The sequence below is a fragment of the Pan paniscus genome, chromosome 6, assembly GCF_029289425.2.
Source record: "Pan paniscus chromosome 6, NHGRI_mPanPan1-v2.0_pri, whole genome shotgun sequence".
NCBI lineage: Eukaryota > Metazoa > Chordata > Mammalia > Primates > Hominidae > Pan > Pan paniscus.
The window spans coordinates 156,574,196-156,588,089 of NC_073255.2; the positions used below are offsets into that span (position 1 = coordinate 156,574,196).

Consider the following 13,894-nt stretch of genomic DNA (forward strand, 5'->3'; position numbering starts at 1 on the left):
TCTTGAAAATGTTTAGTCTACTCATCCATAAATCTAGGATATCCACCCATTAATTGAAGCCTTTATCTTGAAGTTATTTCATCAAATACAGCTCTAATGGTTTTACGTATTTTGCTTCTATTATCAAAGGTAGTTTTTTTCAGTGAATCACCTGAGGTCAGGAGTTCGAGACCAGTCTGGCCAACATGGCGAAACCCCGTCTCTACTAAAAGTACAAAAATTAGCCGGGCATGGCGGCGGGTCCCTGTAATCCCAGCTACTCAGGATGCTGAGGCAGGAGAATCACTCGAACCCAGGAGGCAGAGGTTGCAGTGAGCTGAGATCATGCCACTACACTCCAGCCTGGGTGACAAGAGCAAGACTCCGTCTAAAAAGAGAAAAAAAAAAAAAGAAAACTGGAGTCCTAAGTCCTAAATGTACCTAGCAGCCTTGAGCCTCGCTAAATTTATTCATGACTCCCATTAGAATGTGTAGCAGAATATTTGTCTATTTAGATGAACATGACATTCATAAGGACTTGCTCTCCAATCTGTATGCCTTTTATTTTCTTTGCCTTAAGGTATTATTAATAAATTATTTATTAATAACAAATTGATTAATAAGGTCATGGTATATGTTAAGAAAACATGCACCAGCAGTGTAGACTAAAATTGTAGTTAATTATTTAGTAAGTGTGGTGAGAGTTAACATCTTTGTTTCTGATATCAGACAAAAAGTATTTAGTTTTTCACCATTACATATGATGGTGCCTCTATGTTTTATATAGGTCACTTTAAATGTATTGAGAAGATACATATTTATTTCTATTTTTTTGCAGGTTTTTATCCTGAATTTATGTTAAATTTGCATTTATAAAAATTCTCTTTAGCTTAAGGACTGGCAAACAGCTCGTAGGACAAATCAGGCCTGCAGCCCATTTTCGGTATGACCTCCAAGCTAAGGAGAGATTTTCATTTTTAAAGGTGTGTGCACATGAGAGAGAGAGAGAGAGAGAGACAGAGAGAGAGACAGAGAGACAGAAACAGAGACAGAGCAAGACAGAGACAGAGGAATATTGAGAAAGGAAAGAAGTGGAGGAGGAGAAAAGAATATGCAACAAGGTATATGTGGTCCCATAACCAAAATATCTTCTATTACTATCTTGCCTTTACAGAAATAGTTTGTCAACCCTAATTTAATATGTCTTTTTAATTTTGTTAATATATCAAATTGCAGTGATTAATTTTGAATTTTGAACCAATCTTGTTGGGGATAACACCTAATTAGCCATTAAGTAGTATCTTTTTTTATGTTTCTGAATTCAATATGATAATATTTTGGTAAAAAATTTTTGTCTAATATTTATGAGAGATTATTTGTTTGTAGTTTTCTTTTTTACCCTATGTCTTTGTCTCTGATTGTGGTAGTGGATAGTATTGCCCTTATAAAGAACTTGAATGGGTTTCATCCTTCTCTTTTTTCTTGAATATTTTGTGCGCTATGGCTGTTCTTTCTTTCCTAAATGTCTGGTATAATTTGACAGGGAAGGAAACTGATTCTGGAGTTTTCTGTGTTGCAAAGTTTTAATGTTTAATTCATTTTCTTTAATAGATATAAAGCTATTTAAGACATACATTTTTATCTTCAATGAGCTTTAGTATTTTTATCTTTCATGGAATTTGAACTTTCATTTGTTTTATCAAATTTATTGGCATAAATTGTCTACAGTATTTCCTTATTATAATTTTAATACGTGTAGGATATGGAGTAACCTTTTTCTTCATTCTTGATTTGTCAATTTGTAACTTTCTCTTACTCAGTTTCTTTAGAGATTTATCAGTTTTATTAATCCTTTTAAAATTTCAACTTTTATTTTTAATGATTTTATTTGCTTTTATTTTTTCAATTTTATTGATTTTTGCTTTTTTAGTCCACATCTCTTTATTGCTGTTTGCTTTAGATTTAATTTCCTCTTCTTTTTTTTTTCTTCTAATCACTGATATCTCTGTATCTCACAAATTTTGGCTATGATTTAATTTTTATTTATTTCAAAATAATTTAAAATTTTTGGGGAATTTTTCTTTGATTTATATTTTATTTAGGTGTGCTGTTTAATTTTAAGTGTTTGGAAGAATTCAGCTATTGCACACTTTTTGATTTCTAGTTTAATTCTGCTATAACAGGAGAACATACCTTGTATAATTTAGTTCTTTGAAGCTTATTAAGGTATATTTTATTTGTCTGAATGTGGTCTATCTTGTTAATATTTCATATTACTTGGAAAAACTTTATATTTTGCTGGTAGGTGAAGCATCTTATGAAAATCAAGTAAGTTAATAGGATTGATTTGTTTTGCATGTCTTCTAGATTCTAACTGATTTTCTTATTTTTTTAAATCAATAAATGAGAGAGTAGCTTTTGTCTTCCAATATAACTAGATTTTTATCTATAGGGTTATCCTTTATTTATGAATTTGAAAAACCATTCATTTGAAATGTTTTCATATTATTCACACTTGATGTGTTATTAGTATAGTTGGTATTAAATCTACGTACTTATATAAGTTGTATGCAACAACTTCTTAATATGATTGGATCTAATAGTACCATATCATGAACGTTTGTTTGTCCCATCTTTGTTTGCTCCTTTCTCCTCCCTTTTTGCATTCTTGTAGATTAGAGACCAATTTTTTTATTTCATTTTTTCTCTGTTTTGACCTTCTAGTTATAAACCATCTTATATTTAACATTTGCCCTAGAGGTTATACATCTTTGAGTTGAGTTTACTTACAAAAAACATTATACCAAATAGTAAAATAATCTTTCAACAATATAGTTAATGTTTCTTACCACCTGCTCATTATGCTATTGTTGTCATTTTATTTCTACTTATGATAAATCCTCACAATAGAATGTTACTATATTTGCTTGAGATAGCCAATTATCTTTTTAAAAGCATTTTTACTAAGATATAATTAACATACAATCAACTGCACATACTGTGTACAAATTTATAGATATTGAGATGTGTATATACTTCTATGAAATTGTCATAATAATCAAGATAATGGTTGTGTCCCTATGTAATAACTGCTCCCACCCTTTTCTTTCTGTTTCTTTTACCAAGGTAATCACTGATGAGTTTTCTGTCAATAAAGATTAGCTTGCATTTTCTAGAGTTTTATGTAAATAAATTCAGAGAGTAGTGTTTTTTCCAGCTTATGTCCTTCAACATAATTATCTGGAGATGCATCTATGTTGTAATGTTTATTGGTGACACATTATTTATTGTTGAAGAATAGTATTTAGCAGTTTATAGATTCACCTTTTGAAAGACATCTGGATCGTTTTCAAGTTTGGCAATTATAAATAAAGCTTCTATAATATTCATGTTCATGTCATCTCTGTCATTTGATATTACTTTTGAATTATTTAAATGACATTAGAAAAGACAATGAAATTACAAGTATAATAATTAAAATGAAAGAATTGGTTCTATTTCTACCTGTAGATGATATGACAGGAAAACTAAGATGTGCAACTAAAATAAAAACTCCCCCCAAAAATAATACTACTAAGATATTGCAAAATATAGTCTTAATGTGAATGGCTTTCATAGAATTAGACAAAAATATTTAAAAATATCATCATATCCCTTTAAAATAGAAATGTCTTTTTAAAATATCTAGTTTTAACCTTTAGAAATAATGTACAAAATATCTTTGTGAGGAAAATTTCAAAACATTTCTGAAACAGAAAAATTGACAAGTAAAAAGAGTAACATGCTATGTTTTTGGACAGAAATATTAAACAGAAGATATTAATAATGCCAATGATAATAAATATAATTATGTCAAAATTAAAACAGTACAAAGTTTTTCCAGAACTCAGAAAGTAAATTCTAACATTTATGTAGTGGCAGTTGTATACCTAAAACTGTGGTAAATTGGTGCAATGAGGAAATCTATATTAATCATATATTAAGTACTCACATAACTTCAATAACTAAGAAAGTGTGATTTTGGCATATGCATAGACAGATAGCAAAAAGAAACAGATTGGAAGGTACAAAAATAGACATCATTTCTATATAACAAATGAAACATATAAAATTAATTACATATGAAGATTAACCTTTTCAAAATTAAACAAAATAGTCTCAAAGCAGGTGAAACTAAAGAATATGTGGTTTATTAATATATTCAGGGAAGGTGAATCTATAAACAAAAACAGGAAAATTATAAATTGAAATTCAGGATATTGAACTAAGAAGAGCTAGATGACAGTCATATACAAAGAAGCTTCTAAGTTATAGAAAAATAATTTTGGTTCTTAAATATTTAGATCTTACAGCCATGATCATTCAGCAACTGCCCAAACCACTTCTTAGTAATTACTTTGATTCTTTTAACTGTCTGGTTTAGTAAACGCCTCAAGTTAAAAAGGAATAATAATAATATTTTCTTTTTTGGAGAAAGAATCTCGCTCTGTCACCCCCGCTGGAGTGCAATGGTGCAATCTCGACTCAGAGACTGAGTTTCACCACGTAAGCCAGGCTGGTCTTGAACTTCTGACCTCAAGTGACTCCCCCGCCTCAGCCTTCCAAAGTGTTGAAACTACAGGGGTAAGCCACTGCACCCGGCTAAAAGACATAATAGTTTTCTATAAATAAAAGCTACTTTTCTGATAAAAATAAAACCATTTCAAATAAAATTAAATAATTTATTTAATTGGTGAAGAATAATACTTAATGTGAATATTGTTCATCTTTAAAAAAAACTATGTGTTTTCTTATGTTTTCATCCTAATGCCGATGATTTGTTATAGAATTAACATAGTTGTAGAATCTTTGATACCAGAGCATATCTCACTGCCCTTGGGCAAGACGCCCACAAATTCAGAGTCCCCAGTTGAGGTGGGTTATAGTCCCTGGCAAGTGTCCTTGGAAGTAACAGCTGGTCTTGGATTTTAATTAGCGTGGGTTTATTTAGGATCCCCAAGCTACTTTTTCCAAATACAACCTAAAAAGTGAACTGAACATATATGTAGAAGTACAGTGCAAATCCATCTGAAAAACTTCTCGTTCTCAACTAAAACAAACAAAAAATTCTTAAACAATGTCAATGGGAAAAGCTTTGATTGAATCAACTAGCTGTTTAAACATTTCTATTCCACTTTGTAGTTTGAAAGAAATAGTAATGGTGTTCTAAATTGTTACAGAAGGTGGGCAATGATAACTTACTCTAGGGAGAATTTTTTTTTTATTTAAAGAAAGTACTAATGGCTATTATTAGCCAATAAGATTACAACCTGCTAACTAGATATAAGTATTTCTTGGGAAACTTAAAGCTTATTACACAGAGACAAAAATCTAAAAGTTTTACAATGTGATTGCTGCAAGATTTCTTTTCTTATTAATTTAACACATTGAAAATAATGAGTCTTCATCATTTAGCACTGAAAGTTAAAGGTTCTTTTAAACTCAAGATGAACATGAAAACTATTATTTTACTTTGTCATTATTGTTATTTAAAAATTATAGCAGATCTTGCTGATCTTGCTGGCAGCATTCTATTGTAAGTGCAGTTTGTCACGAGTTTATGACTCAATGGTTTTAATTCATATAAAAACAAACCAGCACACAAAGTTGCCAGTCTTTTTTTCTGAAAAAAATTAAATGAGTTAAGTTATTTTTATCACAAAAGACACAGAATATAAATGAACAAATAAATCAATATACATTTTTAAATATCCATATTTTGTTGTTACAGAAAATGAAGTAATGTTAATTTAAAAATATATTTATGAATATTTTTCTCACTTAAATTCAGTTGTCAGTTGCAATCTAAATTTGACACCAGCATGATTACCATTATTAATAGTAATGGTAATTAGCTTGAATAATAGTAATTATTAATAATTCTAAAAATACTATTTTACACACTAATATGTCCCTAAAATTATGTTGAAAATGACATTAAGTAGACACTGAAAAAATTACTGTTCATCAGAAATACTTGAAATCTTTACAAAAAGCCATAGTGAAAAGATAAAGGTACTTTGTAGTTTTGTAAATTAAAACATTGGTTAAATATAATGAGAGAGTTGCATATAAATTGTTTCATAAAATCATATTTTCTGCTGTGTGAATAAAGCCTCATTTATTGATATAATATTTTCTTTTTACTGTGACTTAAAACGTGGCAGAATAATTAATAAAAATGTAGACCCTCATTAATATGACATAGAATGTGGTATAATGCATCTGGCTGAGATGCATTACACAGGATAATAATTACTTATGGTACTAGAGGTATTCATCCAGTCTCACAAAATAGTGTTGCTAGTATGGCATTACAGTGTGGTTTACATAGTGTAGATACATTTGAGGGTTCTATGTAAATGAAAACCACTATAAATAAATAAGGAGAAATAATTATTTAAATTCAAAGGAAAAGTTCTTTGAAAAGACTGATACAATTGATAAACCTTTAGAAAGTCTCACAAAAAAAGAAAATTTGAGAGTAAAGACAAATTGCTAATATAAGAAATACAATAGTTCATATAACTACAGACACTGCAGAAATCAAAAGGATAGTAAGGGAATAATAGAAGTAGCTCTACATATCTGAACTGAACAATTTGGACTCTATGAACCAATTATTTTAAAAATACATACTAAAACAATTCTTTCAGTATAAAATACATAATTTAATAGCCTTGCAACTATTAAGACATGAATTCATAATTTTTAAAACATCCCAACAAGAAATCTTCCGGCCCTGATAGTCACTGAAGAATTCTAAGAAACACTTAAAAAGGAATTAAAACAAATTCTATACCTTTTTTTTACAGAAAAGAAGTAAATACTTCCCAAATAATTCTTTAAAGTCAGTTTTAACCTGACTTTAAAACTAGATAAAACACACACACAGACATACACACACATCCAAGAACTACACACCAATATCTCTCACAAATATATATGCAAAAATTCTATACCAAATATTAGCAAATAGTACTTAGTACACAAAAATATCTATATACACTATGACTAAATGAGGTTTATTTTGGGGATGCAAGGCTGATTGTACATTTGAAAAGTGGTTAATTTATGAAATTAGCAAGCTAATTTTTAAAAAATCACATGATCATATCAATAGATAAAGAACAAACCTCTGACAAAATTCAACATCCATTCTTGATTATAAAAAATCAGAACAATAATAAATATGTGGGAACTTCCTTGGATTGGTAAAGAATATTTACATAAAAATTGAAGCTGACATCATATTTAATGGTGAAAGACTGAATGACTTTCCTCTAATATGGGAAACAAAGCAAGGATGCTCACTTTCACCACTAATTCTATTTGATACAAGTGGTTCTAGACAGGAAAACAAGGCAAGAAAAAAATTTAAAGCATACAGTTTCAAAAAGAAGAAATAAGACTGCTGTTTTGTGCAGATGTCACGAATGTCTGTGTTAGTCTATTTTCACACTGCTGATAAAGACACACCCAAGACTGGGAAGAAAAAGAGGTTTAATTGACTTCCAGTTCCACATGGCTGAAGAGGCCTCACAATTATGGTGGAAGGCAAGGAGGAACAAGTCATGTCTTACATGGATGGCAGCAGGCAAAGAAAGAGCTTGTGCAGGGAAATTCCTCCTTATAGAGGCATCAGATCTTGGGTGACTTATTTACCATCATGAGAACAGCATGGGAAAGACCCGCCCTCATGATTCAATTACCTCCCACCAGGTCCCTCCCACAACATGTGGGAATTCAAGATTAGATTTGAGTGGGAACACAACCAAACCGTATCAATATCCATGTAGAAAATCCCAAAGTATCTAGAAAAATTTCGTAAAGCTAATTAGTGCATTCAGCAAGGTCACAAGGTACAAGATCAACATACAAAAATTTTTGCATTTCTATATTCTAGCAATGAACATGTAGACAACAAAATCAACACTACAATATTATTTAGTTATTTAAAAAATGAAATACGTATAACTTTTAAATGTCTAGGTTATTTTTACTGAAAACTATGAAACACTGATGAAAGAAATCAAACCATATATAAATTAATGAGAGACATACCTTGATCGTGAATCAGAAGACTCAACATGATAAAGATGACAATTTTTCTTACAGTTAGATTAAGAAAATTTCTTAACAAAATTTCAACAAGGTTTTTTAGATATAAGGAAGATTCTTCTCAAAGAATATATGAAAAAAGAAACTAATTGCTAGAATAATTTTTAAAGATATAATCACTATAAAATTATTAGATTCATTATATAGCTACAGTAATCAAAGATTGCATGACATTGGTAAAGGAGAAGACATAGATTAATATAATAGAATAGAAAGTTCAGTAATGCCCTTGCAGGAGTCTAGCCAAATGTTTTTTTTTACAAATGTGAAAAAGCAGTTCAATGGAGGGGCAATAGCTTTATTTAACAAATAATGTTGAAAGTAGACATCTATGAGCAAAAAATAAAAATAAAAAATAAGCTTGCCTCATCATAACTTATTTAAAAATTTACTCAAAGCAGGTCATAGAATTAAATATAAAATCTGAAATAATGAAGATTTAAAAATGTGGAAAATCTTTAGAATCTAGATCTTGGCGAAGGTATGGCACCAGATGAAATAGGACATCAAAAGCATTATCAATAAAATAAAATAACTGATAACAGGACTTCATCAAGATGAATTTTTTCTCTGCAAAAGATCATGCTAAGAGGAAGAAAAAACAAGGTATGACCTGGAACAAAATATTTGCAAACCACAAATCTGACAATAGAAATTATATCTAGAATATATAATAAACTCTCAAAACTCAAAGATCGAATCCAAGTAGAAAATGGGCAAAATACATAAACAGATATTTTTCTGAAAGTACTGTACATATAACGGCTTGTAGGCACATGATAAGCTTTTCAATATCATTAGCCATCAAGGAAATCCAAATTAAGACTATGATGAGATATCACTACAAACCAATTAAAACAGCTTTTAAAAAAAACTGGAAAACATTTAATGGTGTTTCTAATGCAGAGAAACTACATCTCATTTATTACTGGTGAGATGCAAGTTAAATGTCACAGTCACTCTTGAAAACATTTTGGCAGTTTCTTAAGAAGCTAAACACACCCATTCACACAATCCAGCAATTTCCCTCCTAGGCTTTCATCCCAGAGAAATGAAAACCTATGTCCACACAAATAGGTGTACGTAATTGTTGATAGCCACTTATTTTCAACAGTCAGAAAGTGGAAACCACCAAAATTTTCCTCCATAGGTGAAAACGATTAAAAATTACCCTGGTGCATCCATATCATGAACTGCTACTCATAAATAAAATGTAATGGATACATGCAAAAACTTCATTGGATCTTAGAAGTATTAGGCTGGGTGAAAAAAAGCCAGTCTCAAAAGGTATCATTATATATTATTTCACTTACATCACATTCTTCAAATGACAAAATTATAGAAATTGAAAAAACATTAGGGTTTGCCAGTATTAGAAGTGATCTGCTGGGGAGACGTCTAAGTTCAATTATAAAAGAATACCACGAGGGACATTTGTGGGGTATGGGACAATTCTGTATGTAGACTGTGATGCTGGTTACACAAATCTATACATATGATAAAATGGCATAGAATGTACATTTTGCCAGTGTCAAATTTTTAGTTTTGATATCACAACTGTGTGAGACATAACAACTGGGGGAAACCAGATGAGCAGTACAAGGGTCGTCTCTGTACTAGCTTCAGAACTTTCTTTGAATATATGATTATTTCCAAATTAATAGGTAAAAGTAGACAGACAAAAAATTAAAAAGAAAATAAATAAACTTGCAGAATTCCCCAAAGCTGGAAATGTAGGTGCAATATTCTTTTGGAGGTTTTCAGCATGTAAAAATTAAATTAGAGTTATTGTATCTGAGAACTTTATTTTCCTAGCATTTACTTTGAAATGTATATAAATGCATATACGTATATATATATATATGTATATAAAACACTACTTCATATCCTGCGAACATAAATACTAACCCAGAAAACACACTGGGTCTCAAAAATAATAACAATAATGGTACAAAGATATGTATGCTACTAAATATCCTACTATTAATGAAAAAGTTTCAGTCGAACTTTAATTATGACAATCACAACTGAAAATACGCCAGTATCTTAAGAATATTGCTGAAATATTTTTTTTTTGTAAATTTAAACAGATCATAATCAAAATAAGGTACATTAATTTCCATTGGGAAATCAAATCACATTGAAAACAATTTAATCAAATATTTAAAGATTGAACATTTAAAACAAATTTAAATAATTATTAAACCAAATTTGAAACAATACATCTACAAACATATTAACTCAAAGATTAAAAGTCATAACACACTCAAGACAACACAGATGTTTCACTAAAAATGCAACATCCATTATAAAAAGTGGAGGGATTCCTACTATCTGTGAATGTGCATGCAAACAGGAGCTTTGCAACATTGCCAGGCATTGTGTGACAGCTGGTCTTAGCAGAATGCTGAATAAATTCTTTAGTTAAATTTAACTATGTGCTAATTTTTTAGGAAATGAATGCCAAATGTCTATAATGCTAATAATTCTTTTATTAGATTAATAGTAACACTTCATCTTACCTAGAGTAAAAATCTGTGGGATTTCATGTCACTACTTATGACAAGTGAAGCAATTATTTACATTTTTGCATCAGGTCTAAGCCTTTCAGAGAAACATTCTTCTGGCCTTACTCGGGGGCAACTTATCTCACAATATTTCACGTGTGATGGACTGTGATGGACTTTTTAATCATATTTTGAAGGCTTAGATGTCAACAAGGTCACAGAAATGGGAATCAGACAGAGGGCTCTTGTTTCAATAGAGGAATTGATGGACTATCCTGTATAAGGCAAGCTGTGCCTTCATTTTGCATCCCCTTGTCCTGTTTGTCTTCTAAATACTAACCCAGAAAACACACTGAGTCTCAAAGATCATAATAATAGTGGTACAAAGATATGTATTTCTCACCATGAGCCAGCACTAGATTAAATATTTTATATGCATCAATTTAGTCTTCACAACATTCCTGTGATGATAATCATTATTATTTTTTAATTTTTATGAGAGAAAAGTAACTAATGGACAGAGATATTGAGTCTCATTAATATTTTTGTAAATATACTTTTAAAATAGCATCTGCTAAGTGATAATGAGTTGCACATGTATTCCTGTTTCTTCTCCAACATTTTCATGAATGAGACAGAGATGGCTGGCATAACTCCAGGAATTTGAAGCGTCTTTTCCATAGCATATATTCATAACAAAAAAAATCTTTGTCAAGTCAGAGATTATATTCGCCAGCACAATAGGCTTTCCTCCACCACCACTTCTTAAATGAGTAAAATGACAACACAAATCATTAATAGAATGGCAGCAAAATATATAGATAAAAGGCACATTTGAGCAAAGATAATTAAGAAGTTTTACTTCCTTTATACTCTCTTTCTCTGTCTTCTAGGTTTCTATAGAGGACTCTGAAGCCTGAAAAGAAGGTGGACCCAAGAATAGAAGCAGCTGATTCTGCTGTTAATATTTCTGTTTCCTCTTGGTTATGTACACTAATTTCTCTTGTCTTGTAATGTTCCATCATGGGCTCTTCTTTCTTAGGATTTTGTAGGAGGTGAAACTGTTTTGTAGAAGATTTGAATGTCTTTGCCCAAAATCTTGGAAGTACTTTCAAATCCATGAACTCTTAAAATCAAATTATCTACTTGGATTTTTTTAGACCTTCAGACAGCAATCCAACATGAAGTCTTGTTTATAATTTTGAACTTTTAGTGGAGGATGTTTCTTCTCCTCAACTTACCAGTGTAAAAGTTTATGATACCAAGTTCAATTACCATCTAATTTTGTGATTATTCTTTTCTTATTTATACTTTCATTGATAAACTTAACATTTGTGGGTTCATGTGATCCTCCAATTTAGCTTTCCATCTTTCACAGGCCCCGAGCCATGGTCATGCCTTTTGCATGTCTATTAACGTTGGAATTTCTGCTTGCCATTCTGTATTTCAGATTTCTGCAATTTAATTTGCTTTTTTCAAGGTCAGTTACGTGTACAAATAAAACTTACATGTACAAATAAAACTACCTTGCATATAAGAAGTCTAGAATGAAGTCTAGTAGAAATTACATATGATGTGGTACGTGTTTGGTCCATATGTTGTCTGAGCATTTTCTCTACTCAGACTATTTCCCATTATTCTTAGTGCCCCTTGACTATTGTCTGTGGCCTTCTTATCCTAAAAATTAGGGTGTAAACTTAAGCTCATTTTCAATGACAGTAGTAGATTATTTGTCTCTCTTACTATTGGTTCCTAATACCTATTTGTTTTTCATTTTCTAGCACACAATAGAGACTCAAATCTATTTTTATAAATGAATCTATCTTTGAGTCTAGTCTGTGCTCACACTATCAGATTTATTCTTACAACAATAACTACTAAACATCTGATTTTGTAAGAAGCTGAGTAATTTCAGATGGACTTTACATTGTATATATATATGAATATTCTATTACATAGATGTTGTTTTACCTATACGTAGTTAAAAATTTAATGTATTAAGTTCATATATCTGAATTGAAGCTTTCAAATATATGTTTTTTAAACTTGAGAATTATAAAGTGTTTTAATGTTAAATTTTTCTTTCTTAGGTAAAGGAAAAAATAAAGATTAGCTTATAAATTGTTCTCAAGTGCTCCAGTAGATTATTTAGCACAAATTATATTTATCCTTGGGAATATTTTCTCAGTTTATGTAGAAGACATGAATGGCTTAAAGAAAGAAAAAATCATTTTATATTAATGTTTATAAAGAAATACAAAATATCACTTTCATAATGAAATAACAAGATTACATTTATTGGAATAATGTTGATGGTAATTGTAGAAACAATTTTGTTAATGGGAGAGTGTTACATTGTTAGGATGATATTTAGACATATAAACATCATTAGCAATGGCTTACCATATTCCCTAGAGCCTCTTAGGATACTCTTTGACAGTTACTTAAAAGGAGAGACATCAGTGTCTGTCAATTATCCTCAGTGGAAATGTAGACCACTAACACATTCAGATTTACTTGATTTCGTTAAAGGAAAAAAGGGACGGTACAAGTTTTTCTTTGTCTGGAAATTTCAACTTAGTGAAGCCTTACAAAAATCATTTTTAAACAGGAATATACTGATAGAATTATTTATATAATATACAATACAATAAGACATTAAAGAAAATTGATAAATAATGCTTCTCACTAAATATATTAAAGAACTATAATATGTAAAAATCAGTGTATCATGTTCTATGGGATGGGGCTGGGTTATATCATGGACTGGAAATTTGATGAGCTATTCTAAGATATTCTGAATTTTTACCTAAAATTCAACAGTAAATAGAAACAAAATCTAAGATTACCAGTAATTATATTAAGTCCACATTATTTTTATTTGAATTCCCTGCTCTTTTTTCTCATTCACAGCTCGACAGCTAAAGCACTTAAGAACTTGCTAAATATGGTATGTGTGTATACATATTCTCTCTCTTCACATATATGTGTGTGTGTATATATATATGAAGTATATAAGTATATATAGGCACACGTGCACACATACATATATGTCTAAATATGTGGGGGAGTACATAAGACTCACTTGAAAATTAAAAGCCAGTTTTTTCCTCATTAAAAATATCCACATTGTAATTTCCACTTCCAGGCATACTGAAGTAGCATTCATCAGAGTTACATTAAGTTAAAAACATTAATATAAAAAAGTAAATTTTAAAACAATGATCAACTAGGATATTTAATATTAT

General features: G+C 30.2%; 1 long non-coding RNA gene across 1 annotated transcript; it reads left to right on the forward strand.

Moving 5' to 3' along the window:
- The first annotated feature begins 661 nt into the window (after positions 1-661).
- On the forward strand, positions 662-13,559 carry LOC129398350 (uncharacterized). Its single transcript, XR_008626035.2, has 3 exons — positions 662-1,100; positions 4,457-4,602; positions 11,540-13,559. It is a non-coding gene; the product is annotated as an uncharacterized LOC129398350 (long non-coding RNA).
- The last annotated feature ends 335 nt before the right edge of the window (positions 13,560-13,894 follow it).